Source organism: Herpailurus yagouaroundi, unplaced genomic scaffold (assembly GCF_014898765.1).
Source record: "Herpailurus yagouaroundi ecotype Mexico unplaced genomic scaffold, PumYag 28, whole genome shotgun sequence".
Classification (NCBI taxonomy): Eukaryota; Metazoa; Chordata; class Mammalia; order Carnivora; family Felidae; genus Herpailurus; species Herpailurus yagouaroundi.
In genome coordinates, this window is record NW_024412376.1 from 81301097 (window position 1) to 81316260 (window position 15164).

Genomic DNA, 15164 nt, shown 5'->3' on the forward strand with positions numbered 1-15164 from the left:
TTTTGTCATGAGACTCAAGTAAAAATAATAAAATCTAATATTGGGGGTAATTCCATTGAATAAAATCAATTTTTTATTGTGTTAGACAAAGTCAAGTTAAGGTGTGAAGTCAGGACCCCAATGCAAGATTGCATCAAATTAGAAATGAAAATGCCTACTGGACTTCTCATTGTATAAGTATTTTTTTCAGTCTTTCTCATAAGTGAACTTTTGTAGAGAAACAATCTATTTCCTTTTTTTTATATTTGGAATTCTTTTTGTTTCAAGTTTTTATCTAAGTTCTACTTAGTTAACATGTAGTGTAATGTTAGTTTCAGGAGTAGAATTTAGTGTTTCATCACTTACATATAACACCCAGTGCTCTAATTGTTCTAATAATGATAACAATCAATAACTTGTACATTAACAAGTGCCCTCCTTAATACCCAGGATTTTCATCATTATTAGAATACTTAAAACTATTCAGTATGTATTTAATCATTTTCCCTGTGTTAATCCCTGGCCATTTCTCCAAGTATTTGTGCTTGCTTTCATTCTCAGGAGAAACCCAGAGATTTAAAAGCTGTGGGTTTTGTCAGTGTGAATTTTTATGTACATCTTGGCTTCACATAGCTAAGAAAGTAGGTTTCACATCATTACATCTCACAAGAACTTACCAGCCCCCAAATTCTCTCCTCAAAGGTCAGGTGATGATGTTCCCCAGTATCACTCCAAGGCCCATTAGTTGAATAGTTCATGTCAGTCATGCACAGCTGTATTATCTTAGAGACGATTGCCTGGGAATTCCAGAAGTCTAGCATATCACACATAAATAAGGTAGGATTAAGAGTCCAGACACTCTTGAGGCACCTGGGTGGCTCAGTCGGTTAGGCGTCTGACTTCTGCTCAGGTCAAGATCTTTCAGTTGGTGAGTTCGAGTCCCGCATCAGGCTCTGTGGTGACAACTCAGAGCCTGGAGCCTGCCTCAGATTCTTTGTGTCCCTCTCTCTCTCTGCCCCTCCCCCACTCACACTCTGTGTCTCTCTCTCCCTCTCAAAAATAAGTAAACATTAAAAAAATTTTTTTAAAAAAGAGTCCAGACACTCAAATATTAAATTAGGAAGCTTCTCTAAAGCTTATTTTCTCACCTATAAAATGAACCCCCATTTTATAACAATAAAATAATACAGCTGCCTTAGTCATTTGGGATGCTTTAACAAAAATACCATAGATTGGGTGGCTTACACAACAAATATTTGTTTCTCACAGTTCTGAAGGTTAGGAAGTCCAATATCATGAGGCCAACATACACTGTGTCTGGTGAGGGCACTCTTCGTGGTTTATAGATGACCATCTTCTCACTGTGTCTTCACATGGTGAAAGGATGAAAGAACTCTCTGTGGTCTCTTTTGTAGGGGCAATAATCCTATTCATCAGAGCTCTACCCTCATGACCTAATCACCTCCCCAAATCCCCACCTTCTGATACAATCACAATGGGTATTAGGTTCTCAGCATGAATTTTGCAGGGACATAAATATTTAGCCCATAATACTTTACAAAATTTTGAGATTTTGACAATACCTTATACAGACCAGGTGTTAAACATATGTTGAATGACTGATTCAGATAAGATATTACTATCTAAAACATTTTTCACTCAACTTGAGCCATGGTAAGCAGTCAAAACATGGTAGAAGGAGTAATAGTAATAATAGTAATGTCAGTACTTAATGATAGTTGTACTGTACTATTAATGTTAATATTGATTTATTTAATATTGGACTGCTTGATCACTTTTTCAAGCTGAGAGTAACAAAAATTATGTTCCCATCAGGTTTCTACACTATAGATATGATGTATGCTTTTCCTGTTTAGCTCTTCACCCATCCTTGACTGTATATAGATTTGTCAAAACAAATTTTATACTGAATTCTTCTTCTAGTTCCCCCTTCTCTCCAAGCCTACCCTAACATCCTGTGTTAAGAATAAGAATGTTATTGAATAGGTAATTACTTCAAGATAGAACTTGAGTAATATCAAGATATGACCTAAACACCTATCTCAACAAGGAGACAGGATAACATTTATAAATTAATTTCCCATGGGATCAGATGGACTTGGGTTTGAATTGTGACTCCATTCTGCATTAAGTTATCAGAAAATTAATTATTTAATCTTTATGAATTCCAACTTCCTCTCTTTTGAAATGGTGATAAAAACAGTTTATTGTGAAGATTAAATGAAATAAAATATAAATTAATAATTAATATAAATTAATATCAGTGATATGCTGGTAATGTTTACCAAATGTCCTTCTAGAAACAAAGAACATGATTTGTAGCATTTGCCAATTTCTATGGTGTAAATACTCCCACCAGGGCTGGTGTCATTACTAATAAAATGTGACTAAACAAAAAGATGTGCCCTATGAGCTCTCATTATAAGTTGGTTCCAGTACACCATGGGTTCATAAACATATGTCAAATAATTGCAAACAATTTTTTTCTAACGTTTATCTTTAAGAGAGAGAGAAGAAGGAAGGGGAGGGGCAGAGAGAGGTGGGAGGACAAAGAATCCAAAGCAGGGTCTGCACTGACAGCAGATAGCCCCATGTGGGTCTCAAATTCATGCACCATGAGACCATGACCTGAACTGAAGCCGGATGCTCAACCAACTGGGTCACCAGCTGCCCTGCAAACAATTTCTACTTCTCTTTGGCAATATAGACCCAGTTATTAACTCACAATGAAATGGGGCAAAATCCTTACAACTGAGCCTAATATTTTATAACTCTACAATTTTTATGAGACTAGTCCATAGCCAATTGAAAATTGTAAATGGATCTGTCTTCCAGAATACCCTACTATCATATTCTAAGCCACTGAGAACTAATTATGGACAGCTCTCCTGTTACCTACATTAACTGTAAATTGATTTAGTGTTACTAAACTTACAAATGTCCAGAGATTTTAGATATTTTTGAAAACCCAAAATGGGATCTAATAAATAATTCTGTATCCAAATAAAAAAAATAATGAAAATTTTAATTTATGCTATCTGAATAGCTATGTGGAATATTATAAATTGGAAACGGTTCACATTCTAGAGCAATATCTATTCCAACATGTTTTGTTTTGTTTTTTCAACTGAACATCTAACAAAAGGCTTTCTTGCTAACATATCATTGTATCACTAAAAATATTACTTATTATTTAGAGAAAAACTTGATAGCATCTTAAATTATGCAAAAAAGTAGAATGTTTCAATTTCTTCAGTGCAGATATTTTATTAAATTTTAATATAGGGTAACCCAAATATTTGGTATTGATCATTGTATTCATAAGTATCTATTCTAACACAAGACCTTTAGAATACAATTTCTGATTTTTTTCTTTTTTAATAAAAATTCTAATATGATTTCTAGTATATAGTACCAGAAAGGAATAGGAAGAACTAATAATAAATAACACCAAAAAGACATAGACTTTAAAAATAATCATATTGAGGTTTTCATAAAAGGCCAAATGTAATCAAATAATCAGAGTGTAGAATTCTTGCCACAGACAAAAATCAAGCCAGAAAAGACAGTAAGATGGACATTTTCCAGACAGCAGATGGTGAATGCATGCATTCTAGAGTACATGTGCAATGACTAAAGTCACTCAGAAAAATTAGTTTCCATCTCTAGGAACTACTTAGGCTTACGTGAGGAAGATGTAGGGTGGCTAAAACTGTAATTTTAGTGTAGAAAACTTAAAGCAGCATTGACCAATCTAGTGTGTAGAGTGTGATCTGGAAATACAATGCTAGGAATCAATCATGATGTAAAGTAATATTAATATCTGATAAGACCTCTGTACCCGTATCAGAAGGAAACACAGCAATCAGGAGCTTTAACGATAGGTAGAATATAGAATTCTCAAAAAAAAGAAAAAAATCCAACACTGTCAAGTGTGCTGTGTGCTGTTGGAATTGATTACAAACTTTTTAAAATTTTTTAAACAACGGATTATTTTGTCTATAGATTAAAGGGCCTGTTCTAACTTCTTTGACTACTTTTTAATAATTATGGATTTCCAAAATGGAATATGAAGAAAAATGAAAGCAGGTTTTTTTCGTTTTTGTTTTTGTTTTTTTTTTGAAAGCAGTTTTTAGAAGGAAAATTACTTTGAAATAATTCTGAAACCTCCAACTTCCTCTAGCACCTTCCATATTAAAGACAAAAAATGTACAAAAATTTTGTTTGCATTGATTTCCACTTTCATTTTTAGGTCTTTAACTGAAATCATGAGAATACCTTTTATAAAAAGTTTTTAATGTTACTAACATTAATTTTAATATTTTAGTTTAATAAAATATTTCAGAAGTTTCAGTAAACTGCTTCTTTACTTTGATTAATATGTTAATTTCCAGTAGATTCTATAGGAAAAACTTTTACTGACTATTCTTTTAACTAAGACATGAAAAACCAGACACTATATAAAATTTACTTTTTAATAAAAATGGCTTCTATTAACAATAGCAAGAAAAATATAAATATGAAGATATATCTAATAAAACATGTGTAATAACTTAATGAAAAAATTATGAAAGTTTACTGAAAGACATTAAAGAAGTTTTTTTATTTCTTTAATGTTTATTTATTTTTGAGAAAAAGACACACAGAATGTGAGCAGGGGAGGGGCAGAGAGAGAGGGAGACACAGAATCCTAAACAGGCTCCAGGCTCTGAGCTGTCAGCACAGAGCCCGATTCAGGGCTTGAACCCAGGAATTATGAGATCATGACCTGAGCCGAAGTTGGACGCTTAACTGAGTGAGCCACTCAGGCACCCCAAAGGAGTCTTAAATAAGTAGAGATGCAATAAATTCATTATTAGAGGATAAAAAACTGGGAAAATGTTAATTTTATCAAAAATGATTAATAGAATCAATATATCTCCAATAAAAACATGCATTTTGTAGATATGGACAAACAGATTCCAAAATTTGTATGGAAGAGCACAAGGTAAAATATATACCAGATTTCCCTCCTAGATGTCAAGACTTGTAATAAAGCTATGGGAATTAAGACAACCTTGTATTGGTACAGGAAAAGACAACAGAGGATTTAGAGACCTACTCAAACCTTTGTGTAAACCCAGTGTTCTGCAGACTTAGTACTGGAAATCTGGAGATAAGGTACAGTCCATTAAATACCTGATGCTGGAACAACTGGTACTCTAATGGGAAAATATATGTGTACCTGGACTCTACCTCTAACTATATGTAGAAATCAATTCCAGGTAGATTAAAGACTTAAATATGAAAGCCAAACTTTTAAAAGTTCAAAAGAAAATGGAAGACTATTCATTTTGAGGGTAATCAAGAAATATTTCCTACATAAGACACAAGAACAGATGGATTGAGGGGTGCCTAGTGGCTTAGTTAATTAAGCATCTGACTCTTGATTTTGGCTCAGGTCATGATCTCATGGTCATTAGATTGAGCCCCAGATAGGGCTCTGCACTGACCATAGAGCCTGCTTAAGATTCTCTCTCTCTCTCCCTTGGCCCCTCCCCTGCTCACATGCATGCTCTATTTCTGTCTGTCAAAAAAACAAAAACAAACAAACAAACAAACAAACAAAAACAGATTGATATAACTTCACTAAACTTAAAACTTCTATAGTTCCAAAGGATACAGTGAAAGTGGGGGGAAAAAAAAGAAGCCACAAAATGGAAGGAGACTATACAAAATAAACAAAATAATAGTTCTTAAAATATATAAACAATTGTTTCACATTAGTAATAATAAAAATACAAAGAATAATAATAAAAATACAAAGAAACAAATAAAAAATGATTAGGGCAACAACTCTATTAAAATAGGAACAGACTGGAACAGATATTTTAAAATAAGGATATGTACATGGGTATGCATATGAAATGATCCTCAACAGTTTTAGTCATCAGGACAATGCTTATCAAAACTACAATGATATGTTACTACATACCCACCAGAATGTCTAAAATTAAGATCACTAAAATATTTGTTGTTGTGTAGAGGCAACAGAAACCCATATGCAATGGTGAGAGTGTAAGTGACTTTGAAACCATTTTGGCAGTGTTTTTTTTATTATTATTTTAGTAAGAATGCTTAACATGAGATCTACTCTTCTAACAAATTATTTGAATTTAAATCTAAGTTAGTTAACATATAGTATAATATTGTTAAAATGTCCATACTACACAAAGTGATCTACAGATTCAGTGCCTCCCTTATCAAAATCCCAATGGCTCTTGTTTTTTACAGAAATAGAAAAAAATTCTTAAAAATTTTTAGGAACCATATGGGAACCCAAAAAGTGAAATCGATCTTGAGCCAGAAGAACAAAACTGGAAGAAGCATCACACTTTCTGATTTCAAATATATTACAAAGCTATAGTAATTAAAACAATATGGGACAGGCATAAAAACAGATATATAGACCAATGGAACTAAATCAATTCATCCCAGGAATCAATCCATGCACATTCAGTCAACTGATCTTCAACAAGAGTGCCAAGCATCCCCAATGGAGACAGTTTTTTTAACAAATGGTATAGGGAAAATTGAAAATCCATATACAAAAGAATGAAATGGGACCCTTATCTTATACCATACACAAAAAGCACTTCAAAATGGATTAAAGACTTAAATGGAAACCCTAAAACTAAACATTTTTAGAGGATAACATGGAAGAAAAGCTTTATGATATTAATCTTGGCAAAGACATTCTGGTTATGACACCAAAAGCTCAGGAAATAAAGGCAAAAATAGACAACATTCTCTACTACAGCTAAATAATTTAAAATACTGAAAATAGCACTAAATATATGCCAATACTTCCATAAGTAAACATGCTATAAGTATTTTTGTGCCAGACTTTTGGTGGACATGGACCCTAATTAGTCTTGGGTGTATACTTGTATATACCTGTGAATATACCTTGTGTATATGTGTGTATATTCCAGACTAATGAAAATATATACTCACCAAAAGACCTGTACAAGAATGCTTATCATAGCTTTATTCACAATAGCACATATCTGGAAACAATACCAATGCCTAATAATAGTAGAATGACTTAGTAAGTTATGGTATATTCATACATACACAGCAATAAAAATTTTGAATATACTACATGCAATAACATAAATCAATCTCATACACGTTTAGTGAAAGAAGTCAGACATAAAAGAATTCATATGATATATTTATATTTATTTGAAGTCCAAGTATTGTCAAAATTTATCTACGTTTTTAAAAGTCAGAAAAGTAGCTTCCTTGTGACAGTAGTCTTATTGATTTGACGATGGCAAGAGGAAGTCTCTGAGGGGCCAGAGTCTTTCATATCTTGATCTAGTTAGTGATCACATAATTCAAACATTTTTAAAATACATTTAACTGTATGCTTAGGATATATGCACTTTATATCTTTTTAAAAATCCACTGAACTGTACACTAAGAAATGTACATTTGGGGCGCCTGGGTGGCTCAGTAGGTTGAGCATCCGACTTCAGCTCAGGCCATGATCTCACAGTGGGTGAGTTCAAGCCCCGCGCTGGGCTCTGGACTGACAGCTCAGAGCCCAGAGCCTGTTTTGGATTCTGTGCCTGCCTTGCTCTCTGCCCTTCCCCGACTTGTGCTCTGACTCTCTCTGCCTCTCAAAAATAAAATAAATGTAAAAAATTTTTTTTAAAAATAAAAGAAATGTACATTTTACTTTACATATCTACATCTCAATTTAAAAAAATTAAATCCTCTAAATTAACTCATTACTAGTCCAGTACTGACTCTGCGTAATTTTGCAACCACTATTGACAACTTTGCACTGATTGGACCTTTTGTTAAAAAATAAAATAAAATAAATTTAGAAAATAGGGCCCGAACAGATAAAAAGTAAAAATTACTCATGTCTAATTACCAGATTTAATTAACAACTAATATTTATGCTTAGCTCATAAGACCATTAATTTGGATGCACTTTCAGGGAGATGTGGCAACTTTCCCAACCTATCATATCTTCTAATAGAAGTCTCAGGCTCTCTGGCATTCTTTCTAAGTAGTTAGAATGAAAGATAAGGTTTTTTTGTAAGTAATCAGTGCATTGCCTTGAAAACCAACTCAGGAAATGAATTTTTGCTCTAAGCAAATACTGCTTTAAATATCACATTAGAAGGCCTTTTCTTGGGGTTCATTTTCTTTTTTTTTTTAATGTTTATTTATTTTTGAGACAGAGAGAGACAGAGCATGAACGGGGGAGGGTCAAAGAGAAAGAGACACAGAATCTGAAACAGGCTCCAGGCTCCGAGCTGTCAGCACAGAGCCCAATGCGGGGCTTGAACTCACAGACTGCAAGATCATGACCTGAGCCGAAGTCGGTCGCTTAACTGACTGAGCCACCCAGGCGCCCCTCTTGGGGTTCATTTTCTATCTTGTCATTCCAGATAGTGGCTAAAAATGGGAATGACTGAAATGTATAATTTTTTAATAGAGATGCTGTGTGTTTGGTTAAATGGCTATTTAGAGTGAAAATCTGCCAATGGCAGTTTACAGGTGCACCTACAGTCTTCTCACCAGCTGTGTGCACAAGTGTGTGTGTGCACATAACATAAAAGCGAGTCTCAGTGTATTCCACCACCAAGATTAGAAGGAGAAAAACATCTGTAGTGTTCATGAACAAAGAGAGCTGGGATTCCATCTAGGAGTTAAACGTGAATGTTCAAGAAGGTCCTAATGAGAAACAGAACCATTTTGAACCAAGTGAAAAACTATCTTCCATCCTACGTGTTTTAGGAGCCTCCTGGGGTAACAGTAATTGACCATCCTGCAACACGCACAGCCCACACAGATGAACAAGTTCCCAAAGCACCGAGCAAGCACAGAGCAAGTCCTCTGTGCCCTATCAGCAAATCCAAGAGAAGTGAAATACTGAAGTAGGAAAGAGACCAGTTTGTTGGGGAAAGCTTGTATCTTTTAGGGAAAAAAAAAATGTTTGAAATGACAGTCATAAAATTCTTAGAAATGTTATCAGGGAGTGATTCTGTATCATGCTTGCCTAAATAAAATTTTATTGTCAAATTCCATGGAAGTACAATCCTTAAGAATTTCTTTTTCTGAGAACAATACCTCCTAAAAACAAAAAAACATATAGTGGTGTCTTTGTCAGAATCAAACTTAAAGAATTGACTGTGAAAATTCTACTGACAAAAATAGCTAAAAGACAGAAAACACATTTTATCAGAAAAAAATGGGGACAACATGACAGATCATTTTAAAAGGGGGAAGATAACGGGGCACCTCAGTGGCTCAGTTGTTTAAGTGTCCAACTTCGGCTCAAGTCATGATCTTGCAGTTAATTCGTGGGTTTGAGCCCCATGTCTAGTTCTGTCTGACAGCTCAGAGCCTACAGCTTGCTTCAGATTCTGTGTCTCCTTCTCTTTCTGCCCCTCTCCGGCTTGCATTCTCTCTCTCTCTCTCTCTCTCTCTCTCTCTCTCTCTCTCTCTCTCAAAAGTAAATAAACATTAAAAAAAATTTTAATGGGAGATAAGAGTTGTCTATTTTCCTTTAGAAGGAATTCACATAGTTCTTCTAAAGACTTTTAGGGGTAAAATGTAATGCCATTACCTACAGCTTAATCCTATCTGTGAGCTGTTTATCTTTTCAACTTGCTATTTTATCCCAAGAAAGTCTATTTTGGGAGCCTTTTTCAATATGCTTTCCTTTCTTTATTGGCAAGTCATCTTGCCTCACAACAGGGGCAGTGGACCAAGGACAGGAGCAGAGCTAGAGTAAAACAAGTCTAGTGAAGACATTATCAGAAAGCATGAAAAGTCATGGTTTCAGCAAGAAACAGACACAGCCGGGTCATAAAGGAGTATCTGCAAAAGCTTGTGGAGGGTGTAAGCAGAATCAGAAGAGAGGGTGCCGTACCTCCAGGGATGGTAACATAGGGAACTACGACCACCCTCATTCCTAAGAGGCAAGGAGAGACAGCAAAAAGGACAACACAGGGTGTCCATACCGCTGGAGTTCCAGCAGTGTGCTTCATTTTACTAGACTCTCACATACTGTCACACCGTCATGTTATTTGGATATACCTTGTTCTGGTTTTCATCTGTTTTGTGCATCAGATCTGCTCTCTTTTCTGTGCCCTCTTCCATGCCCCAGGCAGCTAACTTGCAAGGACTGCTTCTATAGGTTCCTTTGCTCTTTGGCCTCCAGTGGAGGCTTGAGTAAGGGGTTAGAAGGAGAGAGGAGAGTGAGTGAGGTATCGGCTTAGGACACCCTGTGCTTTCCACCCCGGGCTCCTATCAGACAGCCTGCTGCGTGTGCTGTCTTCCTTGCTTTCTCTCCTTTTGCGGTTGTGCAACTCTTTTGAAAAGAGTTCTGGGGATGGATTGCACAACAATTCAAGTAGTTAACACTAAGAACTCTATACTTAAAAAATGGCTAAGACAGTAAATTTTATGTTGTGCATACTTTATCACAATTTAAAAAAAAAATTTTTAAAGGAGGCTGCACATGTTATGTGGATTTCATTAATACGACAAAAGCTTTGCTCATTAGAAATAAGGGGAAAGTGGAATAAACAGTAATCCAAATGTGAGACTTCCTGTTCAGAGCTGAAGGAAAAAAATACAGGAATTCAGCAAACTATCTACGAAACTTCAAAGGAATCGAGAAGAAAGTAAAAAACACTTCCTCAAAAAATCAACCAACCAAAAAAACAAAGAAAAATTAATAAGGCAGAAGGTAGGAGTTTTCCATTAGTGTAAAAAGCAGAAATACTGGGCCTATAGACTGGACTCTGAATTTATATCTGAATTTCAGGTATAAATAATTTATGTTATTTAGTCAAGAATTAAAATCTCTTAGGCAAGTATATTAGCTTCCTATTGCTCTTGTGATAACCACAAATGTAGTGGCTTAAGACAACACACATTTATTATTTTATAGTTTTAAAAGTCAGAAATCAAAAATGGGCCTCAACTGGGCCCAAATCAAGATATTCCTTCTGGATGCTTTAGGGGAGAATCCATTTCCTTGTCCAGTGTCTAGAGATCACCTGCATTTCTCATTTCATAACCCCCTTCCTTCTTCAAAGACAGAAACAGTTGGTTGAGTCATTCTTACATCACCTCACTGTGACACAGAGTCTTATGTCTCCCTCTTCCCCTTTTTAAGGACCCTTGAGATTAGTTTGGACCTATCCAGATATCTAAAATAATGTCTTTATTTCAAGGTAAGCTAATTAGCAACCCAAGTGTAATTCTACCTGCAACCTTAATTCTCCTTTGCCCTGAAATAACACACTCAGATTCTAGGGATTTTGATGTGAATATCTTTGGGGGGCCATCATCCGACCTACCACAACAAAATTACACAAGAAAGCGTTAAATGTTTTGTTAGTGAGGTGTTTGCGTAAACACAGCTACATTTTCAGTGTCTACTTGAATTGTTCTGCAGTCACTAAATATATCAGAGAGGATTGAGAAGAATAAAAAACAGAATTTATCACTCAAAGCTGACTAGCTGAAATTTAATCAGAAATTAAGCTCCCTCAGTTTTCAGCTTTAAGAGAATTCTTAAACCTGCTCTACGTGTATCCTTTATATCAACAAGTACAAAAAGAAAAGAGCATGCCTTAGTATGGTTATTAGACAGATGAGTTTCTAATAGGTAGAAAAATGTGTGATTGTATCTGCCAACCAGATGGGTCCTTGTGCCATTACACTGCTGTCTTACAATTGGATAGAGCTTCCAGACTACAACAGTTTGCATGCATTTGTTCACTTGATTCTTTCTACAAATCAGGAGATTTGTAAACACTAAGATGACTTTCTGGGTGGGGAGAGATGGGGGGGGGCAGGAAAGGCTTGATTCCCAACAGATTATCTCCTGTAAAATTGTTGCTTTATTACTAAAATAAGGCTTTCAGATTCAATCATTTTGAAACAAACTAGGCAAATGTGTATTCATAAGAATTCTCAGAAAGTCTGTTTGTGGCTAGAAGGAGTGCTTTAATAAGTCCACTGGGGGTGGGCAAGTGAGACCCCCAGGCTTCACGACTGAGTAACGATAGAGGGTATAACATGAATGGTGGGTAATTTCTAACCTCGATCAATTCTATAGAGTTCACTAATCCTTTTTTGAAAATGTGCCTTATTTGATGGAAACCAAAACAGGTGTACATGCTTTGGTTAAAGTTTTCTTGAGAATAAAAGAACAGATAATAAACTTGGAGACAAAAAAGAAGAGACTATTCTTTAGTAGTTCAGTCGTCAAAGGATATATGACTGTCAGATTACAGTTCAGAAAACAAAACCAATGAATCCGGCTCCTGCTTAGAAAAGAAATTGGAAATAATATCCCAATATATGGATAATTTAAGGCAGGATATGATTGAGTCATTTAAGGATTGGCAGGTATTTCAGGAATTTGTGTCCAACAATCTTTTGGCACTGTCCTATGTCTTCTTTCCCAATTCACATCTCTTTAGCTATACCAAAGCCTTTCCATAGCCTGACTTTGGGTGGAATCACCTCGTTGGTAAAAAATCAGTGTGGAAAAAAAATCATGAAAAGCAGTAAGTTAGTCCTCAAATACATATTCATTCAATAATTTAATAAGGATATATTAATGATCTAATGTGTTCAAAACAACACACTAGATACTTTGGGTAAAAAATAAATTAGTAATAAAAGGCACTTTCCCTAAAAGAACTTGTGATCTTGAATTATTTGGAAAATATAAAAATTATTTTTTTTTTACCCAATTTATTTATTTTGAGATAGGGAGGGAGAGAGTGTGTGAGCAGGGGAGGGGCAAAGAGAGGGAGGCAGAGAGAAAGAGAATTCCAAGCATGCTCCCATGCTGTCAGTATACAGCCCAATATGGGGCTGGATCTCAAACCTGAGCTGAAACGAAGAGCTGGGCGCTTAACTGATTGAGCCACCCAGGTTCCCCAGAAAATATAAAAATTCCTAAAGAAAGATCAAATTGATCATTCAGGGTAAGTGATTGATGAGACACCTACTATGAGCTCAGTGCTTTGTTTTGTGCTGCATTGGATGGTTACCAGGCCAACAAATTAAATAACTCTGCAGCTATCTTTCCCATTTACAGCAAATGTAATTGATGCATCTAGCTTCCCTTCAGCCAAAGAGAAGATTATATCAAATTCCATCCTAAATTTCCCATAATGATATTGTGTCAGATTATCTAAACAGAGTCTGAGAAAAAATGTTCTGCCTGTCCTCACAGGTCAAAACTAGGGATCTAGGGGCCAATACCAAGGAGCATTTAGTTATGTGGACAATTGCTTTCCTATAAATTACAGTGTAAAAATTGTCCTATGACATATACATGGTCTATCATAGGCTGGATTTCTATTTTAAACCTGGAAAGAAGTTAGGGAAAATTGTATTACTTTGCCTCTATTTACAGACAAAGACCTGGACCTGAATAATTTAGGGACATTTCCAACATCAATCAGCTAGCTAGAGACAAATAATGATCTTTTTTTTTTTTTTTTTTGGAGTGCTTATTAAATGCTGAACAATGTGGTATTTTGTTTGCATTAGGCATTTAATTCTCACAAAAAACTAAGTGATGCATAGTATTTTTACTCCCATTTTACAGATGAGAAAACTGATGCCCAGAAAAGCCATAGAAAGTACCCAAAGTCAGATCAATCAAGGTATTTAGAGCTGTGAATTAAACATGGATTTGCCTGATAACAGTGCCCATTCTCCTAAATACTCCTATATTGTTTACTTCCTGATACTCAATTTCATACTTTACCAGTTAAACTAAAAAAACTCACCCAATGCTATTAAACATCAAGAAATAATTAAAGTCTGAATACCTACCTGGGCAAGGACCTAAGACAAGGACCTAATCTCAGCATTTCACAACAATTTGATGCTATAGGCTCTATTTCTAAATCCATTTTATAGTCGAAGAATATGAGGCATGTAGAAGCTGAGTAATTTGCTCCAGGTCACAAAACTACTAAAAGTCAGAGCTGAGATTTGCACCCAAAAAGACTATTTCCAGAGCCCTGCTCTCTACCTTTCCTCAGTACTATACAAGTCAGAGGTGTATGACTTGAAAAGGGAAAAAAAATATTACCATCAGTTGATAGAAATTTCTAACTACAAAATCCAAAAAGAACCAACTAACACATTATTCGAACTACTAAGAGAATTCATATAAAAGATAAACGTTGAGGGGTGCCTGGGTGGCTCTGGCGGTTGAACATTTGACTCTTGATTTCGGCTCAGGTCATGATCTCGCAGTTCATGGGTTTGAGCCCCATGTGGATCTCTGTGCTGAAAGCAAGGAGCCTGCTTGGGGTTCTCTCTCTCCCTCTCTCTCTGTCCCTCCCCTACTCACATTCTCTCTCTCTCAAAAATAAATAAATAAACATTAAACATTTTTTAAAAGATAAACATTAATAAGTCAGCAGCTATCAAATTCACTAACATTTAAAAATTTTAAAATTTAGGGGCGCCTGGGTGGCGCAGTCGGTTAAGCGTCCGACTTCAGCCAGGTCACGATCTCGCGGTCCGGGAGTTCGAGCCCCGCGTCAGGCTCTGGGCTGATGGCTCAGAGCCTGGAGCCTGTTTCCCATTCTGTGTCTCCCTCTCTCTCTGCCCCTCCCCCGTTCATGCTCTGTCTCTCTCTATCCCAAAAATAAATAAACGTTGAAAAAAAAAATTTTTTTTAATTTAAGAAAAATAAAAGAACAGTAATTAAATATTTTTCATTTTTTTAATTTATATCCAAGTTAGTTAGCATATAGCACAACAATGATTTCAGGAGTAGATTCCTTAGTGCCCCTTACCCATTTAGCCCAACCCCCCTCCCACAACCCCTCCCATAACCCTCAGTTTATTCTCCATATTTATGAGTCTCTTCTGTTTTGTCCCCCTCCCTGTTTTTATATTATTTTTGTTTCCCTTACCTTATGTACATATGTTTTGTAATTAAATGTAATATACATGTAATGGAATAATATTCAGACATACTAAACAACGAAGTAGATTTCAGATGTATTTATCTCAAAAGATTTATTAATTTTAAGGTCATATAACAATATGGAGTGAAGAAATAGGAAACATTTTAGCTTATATACTCTTTATATGTAAGTTAC